Source organism: Peromyscus eremicus, chromosome 1 (genome assembly GCF_949786415.1).
Source record: "Peromyscus eremicus chromosome 1, PerEre_H2_v1, whole genome shotgun sequence".
In the NCBI taxonomy this organism is placed as follows: Eukaryota; Metazoa; Chordata; class Mammalia; order Rodentia; family Cricetidae; genus Peromyscus; species Peromyscus eremicus.
The window spans coordinates 191,071,140-191,092,453 of record NC_081416.1 but is presented as its reverse complement, the minus strand read 5'-3'; the positions used below and the strand labels follow the sequence as shown (position 1 = coordinate 191,092,453).

General features: G+C 37.1%; 1 pseudogene; it reads right to left on the bottom strand.

Annotated features, from left to right (window-relative positions):
• Window positions 1-2,830: 2,830 nt before the first annotated feature.
• LOC131903891 (vomeronasal type-2 receptor 116-like) overlaps window positions 2,831-21,314 on the bottom strand; it is a 38,094-nt pseudogene continuing 19,610 nt past the window's right edge.

Sequence of the window (21,314 nt, the reverse complement as noted above, 5' to 3'; positions counted from 1 at the left end):
AAACTTTGCATGTACAAGCAGTTGGGTTGGAGTCCTCACCCCAGTGTTAAGAAATCCTCATCTATATTCTGTAATGAAGCCCAGTAGATGGATTTGGTTCACAGCATGAATTTTAGAGGATTTGAGACTGTAGTTCTTAATGGTACTTTAGAAGAAGGGCTAGCTGTAGCTTATGGCTTCCCTTAGGAATGACTTTTAGCAACAAAAATGTTTTAAAACTTTTTATGGTACTTTCATTCTTGAGAATACAGATTTTGTTGTTTTAAATTACTTTTGATTTGAAGCAAAGTACTTCCTTTATAGATGCTCATAATGAAAAAGCAGTAGGATGTTAGTAGAATGTTAGGCTGACCTGTCCCATAGTAAAGTAAACAGATTATTATTTTCACAATGTTTCTAAATCATAAAATGTTTATACTGTAAGGAAATTTTGTCTAATTTTTGCTATTAGATTAAACCTGAGAGTAAGAAGAAATATCTCCATTCATTCATTGTCCTTGAAGTATAAATTAATTTGTTTCATCATTGATAATTGGACAACTCTTAAATATAAGATTGATGTAAGTTTCAGAGTAATTTCAGAACATATCTAAATTACTTGCTTAGTAAAGAAATTTGAGGACCAACTTTAAAAGCATAGATGACATACATAAGTTTTGAATGCCAATGAATAGAAAAACGTTTTTATTTTTGAGATTATAATGAAATTACATCATTTTTCTGTTCTTTTTTCTCTCACTAAATGCTCCTGTTTACCCATTCCTTCTGTCTTTCAAACTCATAAATTGTTTTTTTATAATTGTTATTACATATTTACATAAATGTATTTTTGTGTAGATTTCAGGAATATAAATGTATATATAATAATAATGATATATAACATATAACTTATGTTTATATGCACAAATAACCCTTGCATTTAATTGAAATAATATATATAATTCTCATATGTGAATATGTACATATATAGTCCTAAATAATCTATGAACACCATTTTGTCTTAGAAATTATTTTGTTTGCTCTGCCCAATGATAGACTTTTTCTTCCCCTGTCAGCATTACTTTGTACACTGTAGTTTTTGTATGGTTGAGGACCCATGAGATTTTCCCATTCACATCAGGATGCTAAAAGTTGTGGTCCTAGTTCAGCTCATATTTAGGAAGTCATCTTTATCAGACTTTCTGTGTCTGTATGAGCAATGTACGGCATTACTAAGAGACATAGTCTCAAAGCAAACTCCCTGGTCCTCAGGCTCTTACATTCTTTGTATTTCGTCTTCCTCAGTGAAATCTGAAACTTAGGAGTGGCAATAGTATTTATGGTAAATGTATCAGGTGGAACTGGGACCCACAATTCTTCATTTTGATTGGCTGTGGCTTTTGATCATTGTATGCATCTGTTTCAATATGACATGTCCTTAAAGAGATGGGAGGAAGAGACTTAACTGTATGAATGGGAACAAGTATTTAGAATCGTTAGGGCTATGCTGCTTTAGTGAAGTGGTAGTTACAGTTTCTCCTCTGAGATCCAAAACTTAACTAGCTCTTGGTAGTTCGTTTAGTTTCTATAAGTAGGCACAATTTTCCTTTTGACCAGCAGAAATTCTGTTCAATTACAGCTAACAACTGCATTTGCAAACCCTCCTAGACAAATATATAGACATAAGAGCAAAGAAGTTACCACAACAAGGATAAAACTCACAGTAGTAAAAGTCTAACAGTTCTATATAATTTTACTTTTATTTAAATATTTGGAAATGGAAGATATTTTACATAATATATTGTATGTATTTTTAGGAACTGGTGAAGAATTCTGGAGAAATGTAAAATAATAAAGTTGCATGTTGTAACCTATCCATGACTTCAGATAAAGAATACATATCAATTTGTGTAAAAGAAATGAATTCAAAGAAGCATTCAGACAAATAATGTGTAAATATCTAGATTAAAAGAGAAAGTGGGGGTATTCATCAAGACTTTAAACAGTTGGAAATGTGACATATGTCCTCAGAGGTTAAATAAGAAGGGGTTTTCCACATTATTAGACTTAGTTACTTGTTCTGAGTGTCTGACATTGACATTGGGTAATATAATTCTTACTAAGTCTACATTATAGCTTAGCATGCAATATATTATGCAGTGACTGATGAAGTATTATATTCACAAAAGATTACATTCATATTTTGAAAATCCTGTATTCTTCAGGATAATCACTCAAACCCAAATGGAGCATGAGAATTTTCTAAAGGTCCTTGAGGTCTTAAGACACAGATTGATACCTGTGTACAAATCTGGTATGTTGAAAGTTGAATATAAAATAAAATTATAATCTACATATTAATTCACGGAGATTGGAAGACAAGATAAAATTTATTAGAATCCACTTTCAAAATTTAAAACAATCTGTGATTAAGTGGATAAGAGAATATGTATGAAGCTCTTAAAAATGTAAATCAGTAATGTAAATATTAATAGTGTATATTAGAGAAGAATATGATGGGGTGCTGGGACTGGTCATCTTTAATCCCAAAAGAGCAGAGGCAGACATAGGCAAATCTCTATGAGTTGAAAATAACATGATATTCACGTAAAGTTTCAGAGGAGCCCAGATGTATACTGAGGTCCTGCTCATATGAAAATACAACTTGGATTTTAAGCATGGATAACTCCATTGGCCCCAGTATAAAGAAGCTGTAATACAGTTGGTTAAACACATAATAGCCCAATGAATCAAACCTATACTCTAACGGTGTAAAACACATTTTCTATAGATATCATCTGGACTTCTTCTTGGAAATTCATCAATTATCATAAGAACTGTTTAAATTAAACTAGGCTTTGGGAGGATTATTCCTTCTAGAATGTGACCTATTCCTGATATGATGAACTGAATTCTTATCTGGCCTTACTAAGATAATATAACACTTAGGGGCAAAAATGAAGCCAAGGAGAGCTGTACTAGAAGCCAAGATAGAGAAGACTTCCATAGCCACCATGACCTTCCCCTTGGTGCTGTGGTAGACAGGGAGAAATGTGACCCAGACACAAAAGAACACCAGCATGCTAAATGATAGGAACTTGGCTTCATTGAATGTGTCTGGCAGATTCCGGGACAAGAAAGCCATAATGTAACTTCCAAGTGCCAAGGAGCAGAGGTATCCCAATATACCATGGAAGGCCAAATCTGAGCCCTTGTTACACACAAGGATGATATGTCCATGTTCAGCATGAGCTTCTGTGTCCAGGAAGGGAGGAGAGGTTCCTAGCCAGATTCCACAGAGGACAAGGTGGACCAGAGTACATATGGGGATTATAAGGTTTGGAGCCTTTGATATCATTAACCACCTCACCACTTTATTTGGAAAAGTGACTTTGAAGGCAATAATCACAGTGATAGCTTTGGCCAACACAGTGGCAAGAGCCACAGTGAAAGCACCTCCAAATGTGATCTGCTGCAGGATACAGGTTGTGGTGTTGGGACGGCCAATGAAGAGTAAGGAACAGAGGAAACAGATGATGAGTGTGATGAGCAACATGTAACTGAGGGTCCTATTATTAGCCTTGACAATTGGAGTGTCTTTGTGTTTCACAAATAGTGCAAGAACTACAGCTGTGAGTACAGAGAAGCACAGAGCTGTGGTTGTGAGAAACATCCCCAAGGGGTCCTTATGGTTGAGAAAATTCACAGCTTTCTGGAGGCAGTGTTTCTTCCCTGTGTTTGCATAATGACTTTCTGGACACTTCATGCACTTTTCCATATCTGGTAAAAATGAAGGTGATATTTTGTCCAAGTTGATGTTATGTCTGTAATTCTAACCCATTTCTCTGTACCTGTTAACAGGACTGTTATCTACATCGCTTTCCTTCTTCTCAGTGACAAAGAAGTATGAGCTTTGTAGTGAATACTTTTATATTTATAATACATACGTTCCTTATTAGATATTTCAGTTATAATTTATATGCACATATAACCTGTGTGGCTCCAACTCAGCCATTTTTCCTCGTGTTCCATTCCTCACTTTCTCCATCTTTTAATACCCAAACTGTGCTCTCTATCTCTTCTTACATTTTAATACACATTGAGTCTATTCTGTGATGGTTGTATTTACAGATTATAAGGGAATCTACTGGAATGTGGGTAACAATTCAGAATCTATAACCTTAAAGAAGAGTGATGTCCCTTTTTTGTAAGTAGTTATCAATAACTAGTAGCTTCTCATACAACCCATTGTCTTTATAGTGACATAAATTAAATACACCTTTTCTCTCTTAAATATTTTCAGTGCCTCTGTGCTATTGGTATATCTCTTTGCAAGTCTTTAGAATACTGAGTTACAATGTATGAACATGCTTTCTATCTGATTCCACATCATAAGTTATATTACATTATGAATTTGAATATGCAAAAGAGAGAAAATGGCCTTTGATATTATTTTGATAAACTTTCGTTTATAAACATAGTTTCTCAAATTTCTTATCATTATAAAATGCTTTATGTTTTCTAATTTTTACTTTTCTGTGTGGAAACTTGAAATAGGCATGACTATATAGTTTCAGGATTGAATAGTGAACTAGTGAATAGTTGCAATTCTGGTTGGGCAAAGGTCAGAACTAATTTAGAGTATGAAATCAAACAGTCCTATATTATTCTGCTCTTGAAAATTTGCAAAATTCATCTTGTATTTGAGTTATATTTATACTGATTTATTCATGCCAGATTTCTACTGTCATTTTTTTCCCTGTATTTTTAAAAGAAACTCATCACCAGACTTTTAATTTTCTTTTGTTGATAATTTTTTAACATATTATTGAATAAACTTCAGTAGAATAAAATGTATTTCTATATATTTTGTAAGTACTTCTTCCTTCAGCTATTGTGACACATTGCTACAGTTATTGTCAGGGCCTACTTTCAATGTATTGCCTCAGACTCTGCTATTTTCTTCTCTTTTATGTGGAGGTTTTCTACCTTTTAATGGATGACTAACATGTATAACTCCATTACTAAAGGAACATGATACATGTAATAAAACTACTATATATAGAATAACTATATGTATTTCAAGATATCATAACATTTTTTGGTACATTGAACCAGTAATCTAACTTCAAGTATCTGACATATTTGAGCTATATAAGTTTTAGAAGTATACTCATTAATTAAGAACTATGAAGGACTTTTTGTGGGAAAGTGAACCATTCCATATATATATTGTACATTGTGTGCATAGATATTCACTAAAGGAGTACTTTTTAGTAACAACTAGAGATACAGTCTATTATATATCAAGGTAAGACATTCATGGGAGAAGTCGCAAAAAGATTCTAAATTCAGAGGTCATGAAATAATGCAAGTGATAGAAAGTTACAGAAACAGCAGGGCAGTATATATATATATATATATATATATATATATATATATATATATATATATATGGTATGATATCATAAACTCAGGGAAGGTCAAACATCATAGAGCATGTAAGGTTGGCGTAAGGTACTACCCTTAACTAAGAAGCTATTTGACCTCATAGCAGCTATAAGAGGAAGACCCATTAATGTTTAAGAAAGTGGCCATTGCTAAAGAATTCACACTCCACTGCGGGCCTACAGTAAAGAGTATTTGGGTAGTAGAAATTGAATTGAATGAGTTTTTCTTAATTAATTAAAATTGAGAGAGAAGAAGTTAGACAGGTAGAAAAGTGGAAGATTTGGGTGGGTATGAATATGATTCAAACACATAGTATAAAATTCTCAAAGTAAAAGAATTATTTAGCAATTTCAAAATTGGTATAACACCAGTCACAAATTTAATATTAGGTATGAAAATACTAGCTTTCAAAGATTTTTATTCCCAATGAAACATGCTGGAATATGTTCATGACCTATTCTTCTAAATGGACATTCTATATTCCTATGCAGGTCTTAAATCTTGGTACAGCTCTCCATAACAGACTGTAGAAACTGCCTTCCAGATACTGTTTCATATAATACTTCTCAAAATTGAAAAAATGGACATGATCCTATTCATTAAGGAAATTTGAAATTTTAATTATGATTTGCAGTCAAAAATTATATATTGTTATTATCAAACACAAATTTCTAATCTTCTGTTCTGTATGAAAAAGCTTACTGGGAAGAATGATTAGAATAACTTACCCTACACTTTGGTGAGTTAAAATCATTATTGAAATACAGTTTTAAAAACATCCAATTTGGTAGATTTTTTACTATGTGTTACATTACATGTGGGAAAAAGCATATTGATCAGCACAGAGGAAAGGAGTTCCTGCAGCAAACAATATCTGCAGTTGACCATCAATATAAGTCAATTACACATTTCAATGCCTATGTTCTACAATTTCAAGACACGGTGATGTACACTTCATATCCTAAATAAGAGAAGGAATAAATTTGTCTGACTTTTGTCCATGTTTTCTTCAGTTTTTAAGATAATGCATAATTCTGTAGAAATGTGGAACCATTCCTTAAGATTTATTCTTACCTGTCTCATTAGAAATCTCATTGTCTGCACAAGGAGTGCAATCATAGCAGCAAACAGCCTTGCCTTCTAGGGAAATTTTCCTGAATCCAGGCCCACAGCTCTCACTGCATACAGACTTGGGAATCTGAGAAAAATGAGACTAAAGTTAACAAATGCTAAGGGTTTATTGAAAACCTCAATAATATTGTTTTTAATGTCACATAATTAATTTGCAAGTTTTATTCCTATAAATGTAGAGAAGGATCTTGAGCATCTGTGATCTACATAAGATTCTTCCAAGGATTATCACAATCATAGACTAAAGAATAATGAGGTAGGAAAAATTATGATGCTGGTAGGTGATAGAAGCCATGACCTAGAAGGTTAAATGGACCTTCCAGATGGATCCTGTCTCTATACTTACTTTCTAATGCATTGAAAAATTTTATTTTCACTATGGTTTTGAATGTTGCTTGACAACTTGACAGAACTTAAAATCCCAATGTAAACAAATTGTTGGGCATTTCTGTGAGTATTCATGAAGAGCAGTTTAAGGGGTTCACTCTATGAATGAGCATCATCATTCCATAGGTTGTTGTCTGAGAATGAATGAGAATGAGAAAAGTGATCTGTGGTATTTACTTTTTTATATTGACTGAGGGTATGATGTCGTCAGAAACCTCATGTTCCTAGAGCAATAAATTTGTAAAGATAAGGTCTGCTGTCATACTGTCAGCCATAAGAAACACTTTCTTAAGTGTATTGGGTATGTATGTATTTGCAGTAACAGAACAGGAGAGAAACATACACACATGCACACTATAATATTGTCCCATTTAAGAGGTGGATAAAAGAAAAATGGTAACTGTTTATTGTCTGTAATTTTTAAGCATGGAATAAAAATGAACTGCTCAAATTTCAGACACAGTGAAGGAATCCTAATAGAGTCATGTATTGGTTTGAATGAAAAGTGGCAATAAAAAGCACAGATATGTAACTACATGTTTTCTCAATGGTGGTTCTATCTTGAGAGTTATTGATACTTTAAGAGTTGGAGACTTATTGGCAGAATTATTTCAATGGTTGGAGTTCTGAACATTTATTAGCCTGACACAATCCAAGTATTCACTCTCTGTTTCCAGTGTGTGGACTGAGATATTTTGTTTCAGATTCCTGGCCATCAGTCCATGGATGCCACACACTGGTATGCCTCCTGACCATAAAGGACTCTCATATCTCTAGAAATGTAAGTCAGATAAACTCTTTTTTCCAAAAGTCACTTTTGGTGATAGTGTTTGACCATAGCAAGAAAATATAATTTATTCATTTTTGTGTGGTAGATGTAAAATTTTCTACATCAGTGTGTCCTGGGAGACATTATGAAGATTGCATGTACCACTTCTCAGTTATACTTAATTTGTGAAAACTTGACAACAAGTAACCCATGCATCACTGAATATTAACAGACATTTAAAGCTAAGACTTTCCATTTTTAAGAATCAATGAATGATGAAACGCGGTCTTCTATTAATTATGTTTATCCTTTTCTACTCAGAGTTTTATGCTACTAGGATTTAAACTCAAAACCAGGAGTTGGTATACTGTGGTATGTATTTGTGTTATTATGGTAAGCTGAATGCATTGAGATAATACATAACCTACCTCTGAATATCTTTTTGGCCATTGTATCACCTGCTCAGATAGAGACAACTGTTGACCCAGGGGAGCATTGGGCGAAAAGGTTCCTACTTTCACTTTTAGTCCAAGACCCTTTGGAAAATTCCAAAAGTTGAGAATATCATACTTATTATCATGTAACTTCTGTTTCAATTCTAAAGCCATGTTGGCTCCCACATGGATATTCCTCAAGAAAGGATGAAGCTGAAAGTGATGCAAGAACATATTTTAATGTAGTTGTGAGAGGTTGACATGAAATGAATTATAAAGTGACTATCAAGGGTCGTAATCTATGGTGTAGGCCATCAAACTACATATTATATATTTCAATATTTTCCATATATAATATATATGTACATACCCACACAGACATATATGAATATATGCATATGTATGTATGTATGTTTATATACATTTTTACATTTAAAATGTTGAAATATGTAATACCTAGTTTGGTGCCTCTGAAAACTCCCAAAATATCACATTATTGATGCTCTGATACAATGGAGGGGATATTACCTGCCAGGGGAAGAACACCATTCTCTCCCCATTTCCTAATGGTTGCATTTGTATTTGCTGAAAATTCATCTCATGGAGACTGTGGGCCACAGTATAAACAGCCTTGTATGTATTGTAGCTGTCTTCATTCATTGCCATGTCAAAAATGTATCTAGGCATTAATTCCAAGGAAGCATTTTGGTGGCAGTTCTCCAAAAGTTGACAATCCAGCTCTGAAAATGAGCACTTGAAGAACATAATCCACAATTTAGGAAGGTAATTGTCTTCTGGGTATTTATAAGGATTAACTGTTTGTATAAAATTTTTAAATTCAGCCACCTGCTCATAGTGTTTTGAAAAAATGAGACTTCCATGGAATGAATCTAGCAAGAAAAAATCAGCGATATTAGTAAGGTCCCATTCAGAGGTCATGAGCCAAACTTTCATTGTCAAAATCTGTTGTCCTAGATTTCGCATTAAACCTTGTAGTGAATCATTGTCACCATAAATGATGATGACATTGGCCGATGATTCCTGAACCATGCCAAGACTTTTCCAGTACTTGTATGAAAATGAATTCCAGGTACTTTGGATCATTTCAACAAAAGCTATGCAGACTTGATTATTCTCCATCTTATCTGATATCTGATAGAAACTGAGTCCCTCTGTGGTCATCTGGGATAAGCAAACCAACCCAGTTCCAGCCAAAATGAAGCATCAAAGAGACCATGGGAAGAGAAAGAGATGTGTCTTTGGGGGCCATCTGGTAGAGAGAAGTAAACTGACCTCGGTCACTGAAGATAGAATCAAAAGGACCAACAGTGAGCTGAAGAGAAAACATTTGGGAACAAGAGAAAGAACAATGGCATTATGCAAAATCGTGTCCTGCAGACACAGATGGAAAAGATCAGCATTATGATGGATTCATCTTGATTTTAAAGGCAAATTTATGATACAGTTCTTCAGAAAATTACTGGACTGTCCTCCATTCTTTTTTTTTTTTTTGGTTTTTCGAGACAGGGTTTCTCTGTGTAGCTTTGTGACTTTCCTGGAACTCACTTGGTAGCCCAGGCTGGCCTCGAACTCACAGAGATCCGCCTGGCTCTGCCTTCCGAGTGCTGGGATTAAAGGTGTGTGCCACCACCCCCTGGCTCCTGTCCTCCATTCTTATTAATCCTTCTTGTCTATTCCATCTTCCCCTTTCTTTCCTATCCAAGTGACTGAAATAAATGTCCATCTTCAATTGTCTGGACACTTGTCATCGATAGCTAACTAATTCAAATGTCCACTTTGACCTTTTCATACCTCCAAACGTCAGCAATGGAGATCTTGCACTTTCTCCCATACAACTCCTCACCTGTGGAAATTTGTAGAGCTGAAGCAATGTCCCAATATGAGCAGATTTTGCCCACGATGGTCCTGTTAGGGCAGCAGCTAACATTCTTGACTTTACACAGTTATAATTAAGGTAGGGATTACTCATGTTTGCAAGCCAAATGAGGGCATTCATAAGAATGTTTTTCTCACTGTATGGAACGTTATAGAAGTCAAATCCCAGAGATATGTTTGGTAATAGATGAGGGTTCCTGTTGATCTCCTCAATTGCAAATACCAGAGCCAGAACCAACTCGTATATTTTAAAATTATACCTGCAGAAATTGAATAAAAATATGCCTGATGAAATTACAGACCACACAGAGCTGCAGATTTTGTGCAATGGTTTTCTAGTTCAAATATTAGTGTTCATATAAAATCCACATTTAAAAATTTGCCACTAAATACCTGGAATTCAACTCACTATGTTACATGTTAGGATGATATAAGATCATGTAGGTTCGACCCTTATAATTGGCAGTCCTATGACTGCTTATTGTACTTTCTATTGTGTCTGGTACACTACAAATTTTACCCATAAATGTAAAAGAAGTCCCTTATAAAACATCATATCTCCTGCTGCGTTGTTCTTTGTTGTGTGATTCATCTTTATAAATATTTCTGATACATTGACAGTATTATCTTTGTTTGAGTTTATATTACTTTTCTATCTTTTATGTGTGTGCCACCGTGTGTGTAAATGTTTGAAATTTAAATGTTATGTAGATAAGACAGAGGATAACCTCCACAAGCAGATGTGTCTTTATTTTTACTTTTAAAAGTGGATCTACTTATCCATTTGTGTATGCTTGAATTACACGTGTTCACTCATGAAATTTTTGTAGATCTGAACTCAGGTAATCTCATTTGTACCTGAAGCATTTTTACCTTCTGAGATATTCCTTAATTGTTAATGCCTGAAATTTAGAAAAAAAAGTTTCATTAGAACACCATAAAATATTACTTAAAATACCTCATTGCCAGGCAATGGAAACCTGTTTTTGAACTGTTGTTTTTCAGGGAGTCAAAGAGATTTCCTCCAAAAATATAGGCTGTTTCCCATGTTCTTCATGCCTTTTAGAAAAAGAGGGTAAGATCTTATTGCTGAAGATATCACACACTTCAAACAGTAAAATGGTCAATCTATATTTACCAGGAAGCTTCCCTACTGGGGACTGGCTCCCAATGTTACAGATGCAGTCATACAACCTCACAATGAAGAAAAGCTTCAAGTAATCCTATGCATCTATAAGGACAGTGAATGACAATTATAGTAAGCAGAGTCAGATATTCTGATAGGTAATCATGACACTTATGGCCTTGGATATCTCACAGTTGCCAAATTGGACTTAAGGCATGATGGGATAGTAAGGAAGATATGCCTGTAACTGTACTTGTACATTTAGATACCCACCTGTGGCAGAAGGAATGGACTTTAGAAGAACCTACTACTGTCAGTTTTCTTAACTAGTATAATCTCTAACTATAATCTAAACTAAACTTTATTCACACAAATATGTATAAACTCCCCTGGTATAAAGATGCTTCTTTATATGGTAGACACAGATCATTACAGGATGCCTTAACTTGTAATAATATACTCTTTTCCCAACTGCAGGGTGCCTACCCCCAATTAGTATACTTATAATACAATGGGTAAACTTAAAGGCCAGGAAAATTCATAGAAGATGGGTCAAAATACTGTTATGAGACAGAGAGAGGCCAGGACAAATGTTGCAATATATTCAAAGTCCATAGTTCTGGGAATGTCTCTAAATATGCTAACTTACTTTTAGCTTTGGTAGTTCTGCTTTTGGCTAACCTGTCTTGTTAACTGAAATATATCAATCCAGAAGATGATTTTTGTGCTTAATAGCTCATCCTGATAACATCTCTGTGCTCAACTGAGATATTGAGCACCTAGTATAGATGTAAGCCAGCTAAAAACAACTTTGTCTTGCTTTAAACTCATGTCCAAGCAGTGTTCTATGGTCAGTACCCATAACATTTTTGGAGGTTCCACCATCATCACAGAGGAAGACCTTGAGACCTAAGTGTCTCAGAGCTATTCAGAGCAAGGAAGAGTGCAGGAGTCAAGATACTCATAGGGTGTTTGCAGCCAGTGGTCCATGTACCCGGAATGTCCTATGATCAATTTCTGCCTAAGGAATCTGAGGAATATGACACCTTCACCCCAAAATGAAACAAATTAGAAAGTCTCTTTTCTGTCACCTCTGAAGGTAAGTCTGATTAATGTGTCTTCTGTGTGTACACATAGGAAAGCAGTCAGAGATGACTGCTACCCAGTGTCCAGTAACCATGTGAATGACAGTGGATTCCCTCCATCTGTTCAGGTGTGTGAATTTGTGGTGGCCAATCCAGGATGCTTTCATTGTGTTTGTGTGCATGTATGTGTGTGTGTCTCTGTATCCTTCTATGTCTTTCTGAAAGTTTTGTTTACCTATATGTATGAGTGGCTTTCTCCAGTATGACACCCTCTCCCAACCTGACCTCAGACCTATGCCTCCTTAAGGGGACCCAAAAACTTTTGGCTCTGCTAGGTCCTCAAGGGTAACAAACAAGCAAACAAACAGTTCCTTCTCTCCCACACTAGGAGCAGGAATACTTTCTCTTTCTTGTTTTGTTGCTTGACTCCTACACAGAGTCCAGGCTTGTTGCTGTGTCTCCACACATGGATCAGACCTCTGATCCATGTCCTCCTACATCTAAGGAGAATACAAAAAGGGAAGGTCGAATAGTTCCCCCAGGGAAGCATTCTCTACAATTTCAGCTTGCTCTAAGCATTCCTAGAGAAGTGGGAAGTTCCCCCGGGCTGAGCCTGAAGGAAAAGAGAAATCCCTGCTCATTTTCTTTCATGATTTAAGTCTTCTTATTAATCAGTGATCCATACAATTTGAAAACTCAAAACCCACAATTCTCTCTTTAAAAATTGAAATAAAGGTAGAAAACCCCCCACCGGTTCTTGGCACACAACACAGCTTGGGCAGAACAGATATTCCTTTCTGTGCAACACTGACCAAAGAACTTTATGTAACTTTTAGTAAGTACTTTTTTAATGATTAAAGACTGCTCCTAAAAAGATTCCCTTTGTCACTTAGCTGGAAACAGATATTAGAAAATGTTAATGAAATTCAAAAATCTAACGGATAATAAGGTCCTTGCTGCTGGAGGTAGCTAAAAGTGTGATTATCAACAAGGAACTGAGTGGGATAAGTCCCTTTGCATAAAATGAAAGTCACCATTGCTTTTTCTCATTGTGAGATACAGACTTATAGACATCCAGCAGAATTTTTGTGTCTTACCAACTGTCAGAAGAAACCAATACCACAGGACTAGCTCAGTACCAAGTTTCTGTAACTGATCAACTACTCTGTTCAAATATATCTCTGCAGATTAAACAATATTCCTCAGTGAGAAGAAACAGGTAGTCTGTCAGTTATCCTGGAATATACCTCTCCTGCATTTAAAGAAACCTGGGTCCTCTGATTCTCATGAGTCTGATTCCTCCAGAGAAAACTGTGTACACTCCCATGGTCCAGAATGATGTATTCTTCTGTCTCCTATTGAAAGTGGTGAATCAACCCATTTTTGCTTTTAAATGCACAAACCCTGAGAGAGGTCTACAGTGAAGAACTTACCTCGATCAGGATGCACAAAACCTGGATCAGTTTTCAAAATCTCTACAACCCTGTTTGTGTAGACACTAAATGCTGAGCTCCTACACTTCCATCAGAAGATTAGTAGGAAAACAGTTTATAAAATGGTCATTGAGACACTGGAAATAATCTGAAAAGGACCCAAAAGGTGATTTTCTTCACTCCTCTGGTGCTGAAGCTAGGTGCTCTTACAACATAGAGCCACCATACACAGATAATAAAACTGAAAGCCACAGATGATGCTCTCAAATGGACTGTCTCTGGACCATGGCCCCATTGTAACACGAATCTTAACAGGTCTTATTAATAAAAACAAACCTGGAATCACATATTGAGGTGAATGCTGGAAGGTCAGAGAGGCAGAACAAGCCAGTCACCTCACTTCACCAACTCCTTAGGTGATCCTGTTTCCTCAGACTGGATACCTCTTAGCTGAACTGTGATGCTCCAAATCCTAAAAGCTTAATCAGCCAAGAGCCTATAGTTTCTGACCTTCTCACCTTATCTACCTTCCTGCCATCACTTCCTGGGATTAAAGGCTCTTGTAACCATGCCTAGCTGTTTCCAGTGTGGCTTTGAACTCACAGAGATCCAGACGCAACTCTGCTTCTGGAATGCTAGGATTAAAGGTATTTGTGCCACCATTTTCTGGCCTCTATGTCTATCTAGTGGCTGTTCTGTCCTCTGACCCCAGATAAGTTTATTAGGATGCATAATATATTGGGAGACACAATATATCACCATACCCCATTAATAATAATGTTTCACAGGTCCCCAGGCTCTTCCATTCCCTGCCCTTATACCTCTTACTGAATCTTGTATTTTCCACTAAGAGTATGAACACAGGGTCATAGTCGAAACCCCACTCCTCTCAGGGCTAGACTTGAAAATGGGCAAGACAGATACATAGAACGTATTAACTAGTGTGGCTACAGAGCAGCAGACTTTATCTCATCTTGACCTTAACTTGCTGATGCCTACTTTAAGGGTTTGATTGTACTGGAGAAATGAAGGACATTGGAGTTAATTTTTAGATAGTAATACTGAGGTTACGATTCTATGCATGTTCTGTGTCTTGGTCCACTAGCTGACAGAAAAGAAATAGGTTTCTATTGTAGAACTGGAGATTCCAAAACAGATTGATTTAAAAAGATTCTGGTCTTTGGGAAATAGAAATAACCTAAGCAATTAGAATTGATCTTGTAGGAAGGGACTCTAGGGAGAGGGTTAACCATTCACAGCCAAAAAATCTTCCAGTATTGCTTGTTATGCATAGACACCTGGCCCCCATACTACAGAGATACATGCACTAAACAGACTGTCAGCCCACTCACTGACAATACTTACAGTGACTGGGAGTAGCCTTAGTTAACATTAGGGGATTTACAGGGGGCAAAGATGCTGTGGGACGGTCTGTATGTTCTCTGATTGGTCAATAAATAAAACACTAATTGGCCAGTGACCAGGCAGGAAGTATAGGCGGGACTAACAGAGAGGAGAATTGAGAGAACAGGAAGGAGGAGGGAGATACTGTCAGCTGCCACTATGACAAGCAAGATGCTGGTAAGCCATGAGCCATGTGGCAAGGTATAGATTTATAGAAATGGATTAATTCAAGATATAAGAACTAGATAGATAGAAGCCTGAGCCATTAGGCCAAACAGTTTAAATAATATAAGTGTCTGTGTGTTTATTTTATAATTTTATAAGTGGGCTGTCGGACTGCCGGGGCTTGGTAGACCCCAGAGAGAAGCTCTCCAGCTACACAAATAAATCTAGGGCCCCCAGCTCCGATCTTGCCCCGGACTTCCCTACTGGAACACAAGTGAGTCCCCTAGCTTGCCCCAGACCCCATCCCTGGGCACCAGCCACTCTGGGGAAGACCTGCTCAACTTGGCCCCTGGTTCTGGCCACCAGGCAGGTTCCCTTCTAGCCCCACCGCGAAGGATCCCCTTCTCCAAAACCCCTGGCAGACCCTACAGTCTCCACGCCCTGCCCCCACGCCCATCCGCCCGAGCCCCAAGCCTCTTCCTGAGACTTAGAGGCCGGCCCCCAGCTCCCATCTTGCCCCGGACTTCCCTTCTGGAGGAGAGAGAGAGAGAGAGAGAGAGAGAGAGAGAGAGAGAGAGAGAGAAGAGCTCCCATCCTGATCCTGCCCCGGACTTCCCTTCTGGACAAGAGTTCCCATCCTGCCCCGGACTTCCAATTTGGACAAGAGAGCTCCCATCTGGACAAGAGAGAGAGACTCCCTGAATCTGTCAGCTCTGTCTGAACCAAGTATGTGGATAAGGCCAAGAATGAACCACAAGGAGATGGGCAGACGTCAAGGCAGAAACGCATACAACAAAATGAATAGCAATACAGCATCACCAGGCCCTAGCCCTCCTCCAACACCTAGACCTGAACATCAGAAATTGGAAGCAGAAGAAAATAGCCTTATGAATGACATCATGAAGAAGCTAGAGGCTTGTGTAGAGGAAAAGACAAAAAAATGTGAAGAACGCTGTAAACAACTAGAGGAAAGGGCAAACAAATTAGAAGAAATCAATAAAATCCTGGAAGAAAACAATAAAGTACTGAAAGAAAATCAAGAAAAATCAATGAAACAAATGAAGGAAACAGTCCAAGACCTGAAAAGGGAAATAGAAAAAAATGAAGAAGACACAAACAGAGGTAATGCTGGAAATAGAAAATCTGAGAAAACAATTGGGAACTTCAGATGCAAGTTAGTCAACAGAATGCATGAGATCGAAGAGAGGATCTCTAGCGTTGAAGATACAGTAGAAGAAATAGATTCATCAGTCAAAGAAAACTCTAAAGCCAACAAAGTCATGAACCAAAATGTCCAAGAAATTTGGGACACCATGAAAAGACCAAAGCTACGAATAATAGGGGTAGAAGAAGGAGAAGAATACCAACTCAAGGGCACAGAAAATATATTCAACAAGATCATAGAAGAAAACTTTACCAACTTAAAGAAGGAAATGCCTATGAAGATACAGGAAGCCTATAGAACACCAAACAGACTAGACCCCCCAAAAAAGTCCCCTCGCCACATAATAATTAAACAATTAAACGTACAGAATAAAGAAAGAATATTAAGAGCAGCAAAGGAAAAAGGCCAAGTGACATATAAAGGCAAACCTATCAGAATAACACCCGATTTCTCAATGGAGACTTTGAAAGCCAGAAGGTCCTGGACAGATGTAATGCAGACACTAAGAGACCATGGATGTCAGCCTAGACTAATATACCCAGCAAAACTTTCAATCATCATAGATGCAGTGAACAAGACATTCCATGAAAAAGCCAGATTTAAACAATATTTATCCACAAACCCAGCCCTACAGAAAGCACTAGAAGGAAAATTCCAACCTAAGGAAGTCAGATACACCCTCGAAAACACAGGCAATAGATAAAGCCACAGCAGTAAACCCCAATGAAGAGAAGTACACACACATCACCACCAAAAAATAACAGGAATGAACAATCACTGGTCATTAATATCCCTCAATATCAATGGACTTAATTCACCTATAAAAAGACATAGGCTTACAGAATGGATACGAAAGCAGGACCCATCTTTCTGCTGCATACAAGAAACACATCTCCAATTCAAAGATAGACACTACCTAAAAATAAAAGGCTGGGAAAAGACTTTCCAATCAAACGGTCTTAAGAAACAAGCAGGTGTAGCCATCCTGATATCCAGCAAAATAGACTTCAAACTAAAATCAATCAAAAGAGATCAAAAGGGCATTACATACTCATCACAGGAAAGATCTACCAAGATGAAGTCTCAATTCTGAACATTTATGCCCCAAATACAAGGGCACCCACATATGTAAAAGAAACATTACTAAAGCTTAAATCATATATAAAACCCCACACATTAATAGTGGGAGACCTCAACACCCCACTTTCACCACTGGACAGCTCTCCCAAATTGAAACTTAACAGAGAAATAAAAGACTTAACTGATGTCATGACTCAAATGGACTTAATCGACATCTACAGAACATTACATCCTAACAAAAAAGAATATACCTTCTTCTCAGCACCCCATGGAACCTTCTCTAAAATCGACCACATGCTTGGCCACAAAACAAATCTCAACAGATACAAAACAATTGGAATAACCTCCTGTGTTCTATCAGACCATCATGGTCTAAAGTTGGATTTCAACAACAACAAAAACTACAGAAAACCTACAATCTCATGGAAACTGAATAATACCCAACTGAATCACCAATGGGTTAAGAAAGAAATAAAGAAAGAAATTAAAGACTTCCTAGAGATCAACGAAAATGAAGACACCACATATCCAAACCTATGGGACACTATGAAAGCAGTACTAAGAGGGAAATTCATAGCACTAAACGCCCACATAAATAAGCTGGAGAAATCTCACATTAGTGACTTAACAGCACACCTGAAAGTTCTAGAACAAGAAGAAGCAAAGTCTCCCAGGAAAAATAGATGCCAGGAAATTATCAAAGTGAGAGCTGAAATCAATAACATAGAAACAAAGAGAACAATACAAAAAATTAATGAAACAAAGAGTTGGTTCTTTGAGAAAATCAACAAGATAGACAAGCCCTTATCCAAACTAACCAAAAGACAGAGAGAGAGCATCCAAATCAACAAAATCAGAAATGAAAAGTGGAACATAACAACAGACATTGAGGAAATCCAGAGAATCATCAGGTCATACTTAAAAAACCTCTATTCGACAAAACTGGAAAACCTAAAAGAAATGGATAATTTTCTGGATAGGTATCACATACCTAAATTAAATTAAGACCGGATAAACTATTTAAATAGTCCAATAACCCCTAATGAAATAGAAACAGTCATTAAAAGTCTACCAACCAAAAAAAAGCCCAGGACCAGATGGTTTCAGTGCAGAATTCTACCAGATCTTCAAAGAAGAGTTAATACCAATACTCTCTAAATTGTTCCACACAATAGAAACAGAAGGAACATTACCAAACTCCTTCTATGAGGCTACAATTACCCTGATTCCTAAACCAAACAAGGATACAACAAAGAAAGAGAACTACAGATCGATCTCCCTCATGAACATTGATGCAAAAATACTCAATAAAATACTGGCAAACAGACTCCAAGAACACATCAAAACAATCATCCAGCATGATCAAGTAGGATTCATTCCAGGGATGCAAGGATGGTTCAACATACGAAAGTCTGTCAATGTAATACACTCTATAAACAAACACAAAAAAAACCCACATGATCATCTCACTAGATGCTGAAAAGGCATTTGACAAAATCCAACACCCCTTCATGATAAAGGTCTTGGAGCGATCAGGAATAAAGGGAACATACCTAAACATAATAAAGGCTATTTACAGCAAGCCAACAGCCAACATCAAATTAAATGGAGAGAAACTCAAAGCAATTCCACTAAAATCAGGAACGAGGCAAGGCTGTCCGCTCTCCCCATACTTATTCAATATAGTACTTGAAGTTCTAGCCAGAGCAATAAGACAACCTAAGGAGATTAAGGGGATTCAAATTAGAAAGGAAGAAGTCAAGCTTTCACTATTTGCAGATGACATGATAGTATACTTGAGCAACCCCAAAGATTCCACCAAAGAACTGATACAGCTTATAAACACCTTCAGCAACATATCAGGATACAAGATCAACTCAAAAAAATCAGTAGCCCTCCTATATACAATAGAAAAAGAAGCAGAGAAGGAAATCAGAGATACATCACCCTTTACTATAGCCACAAATGACATAAAATACCTTGGGGTAACACTAACCAAGCAAGTGAAAGACATATATGACAAGAACTTTAAGTCCCTGAAAAAAGAAATTGAAGAAGGTGTCAGAAAATGGAAAGATCTCCCATGCTCATGGATAGGCAGAACTAACATAGTAAAAATGGCAATCTTACCAAAAGCAATCTACAGATTCAATGCAATCCCCATCAAAATACCAACACAATTCTTCACAGACCTGGAAAGAATAATACTCAACTTCATATGGAAAAACAAAAAACCCAGGATAGCCAAAAGAATCCTGTACAATAACACAACCTCTGGAGGCATCACGATCCCTGACTTCAAGCTGTACTATAGAGCTACAGTAATAAAATCAGCTTGGTACTGGCATAAAAACCGACATGTGGACCAATGGATTCGAATTGAAGACCCTGACATTAATCCGCACACCTATGAACACATAATTTTTGACAAAGAAGCCAAAAGTGCACAATGGAAAAAAGAAAGCATCTTCAACAAATGGTGCTGGCAAAACTGGATATCAACATGTAGAAGGCTGCAAATAGATCCATATCTATCACCGTGCACAAAACTTAAGTCCAAGTGGATCAAGGACCTCAACATAAATCCAGCTACTCTGAACTTGCTAGAAAAGAAGGTAGGAAATAGTCTTGAACGCATTGGCATAGGAGACCACTTCCTAAATAGAACACCAATAGCACAGACACTGAGAGAAACAATCAATCAATGGGACCTCTAGAAACTGAGAAGCTTTTGTAGAGCAAAGGATACGGTCAACAAGGCAAAGCGACAGCCTACAGAATGGGAAAAGATCTTCACCAACCCCACATCTGACAGAGGACTGATATCCAGAATATATAAAGAACTCAAGAAATTAGACATCAAAATGCCCAACAGTCCAATTAAGAAATGGGCTATAGAACTAAACAGAGAATTCTCAACAGAGGAAACTCAAATGGCTGAAAGACATTTAAGGAATTGCTCAACATCCCTAATCATCAGAGAAATGCAAATCCAAACAACTCTGAGATACCACCTTACGCCTGTCAGAATGGCTAAGATCAAAAACACTGAAGACACTTTATGCTGGAGAGGATTTGGAGCTAGGGGAACTCTCCTCCACTGCTGGTGGGAATGCAAGCTTGTATAACCACTTTGGAATTCAATATGGCGATTTCTTAGAAAATTGGGAATCCATCTCCCCCAAGATCCACCTATACCACTCTTGGGCATATACCCAAGGAATGCTCAACCACACAAGAGCACTTGTTCAGCTATGTTCATATCAGCATTGTTTTTAATAGCCAGAACACGGAAACAACCTAGATGCCCTTCAACTGAAGAATGGATAAACAAAATGTGGTACATATACACAATGGAATACTACTCAGCAGAGAAAAACAATGACATCATGAGGTTTGCAGACAAATGGATGGATCTAGAAAAAATCATCCTGAGTGAGGTAACCCAGACTCAGAAAGACAAACATGGTATGGACTCACTCATAGGAGGATACTAGATGTGGAACAAAAATGACTGGACTGCTACTCACATCACCAGGGAGGCTACCTGGAAAACAGGACCCTAAGAAAGACACGGGGATCGCCCAATGACAGAGAAATGGAATGAGATCTACATGAACAGCCTGGACATGAGTGGGGGTAGTGAAGGGCAAGGGTCGAGGGAAAGAGAGCTTGGGGGATCGGGAGATCCCAGCTGGATCAACAACTGAGAAGGAGAACAAGGAATAGGAGACCATGGTAAATGAAGACCACATGAGAATAGGAAGAAGCAAAGTGGTAGAGAGGCCCACAGAAATCCACAAAGATAC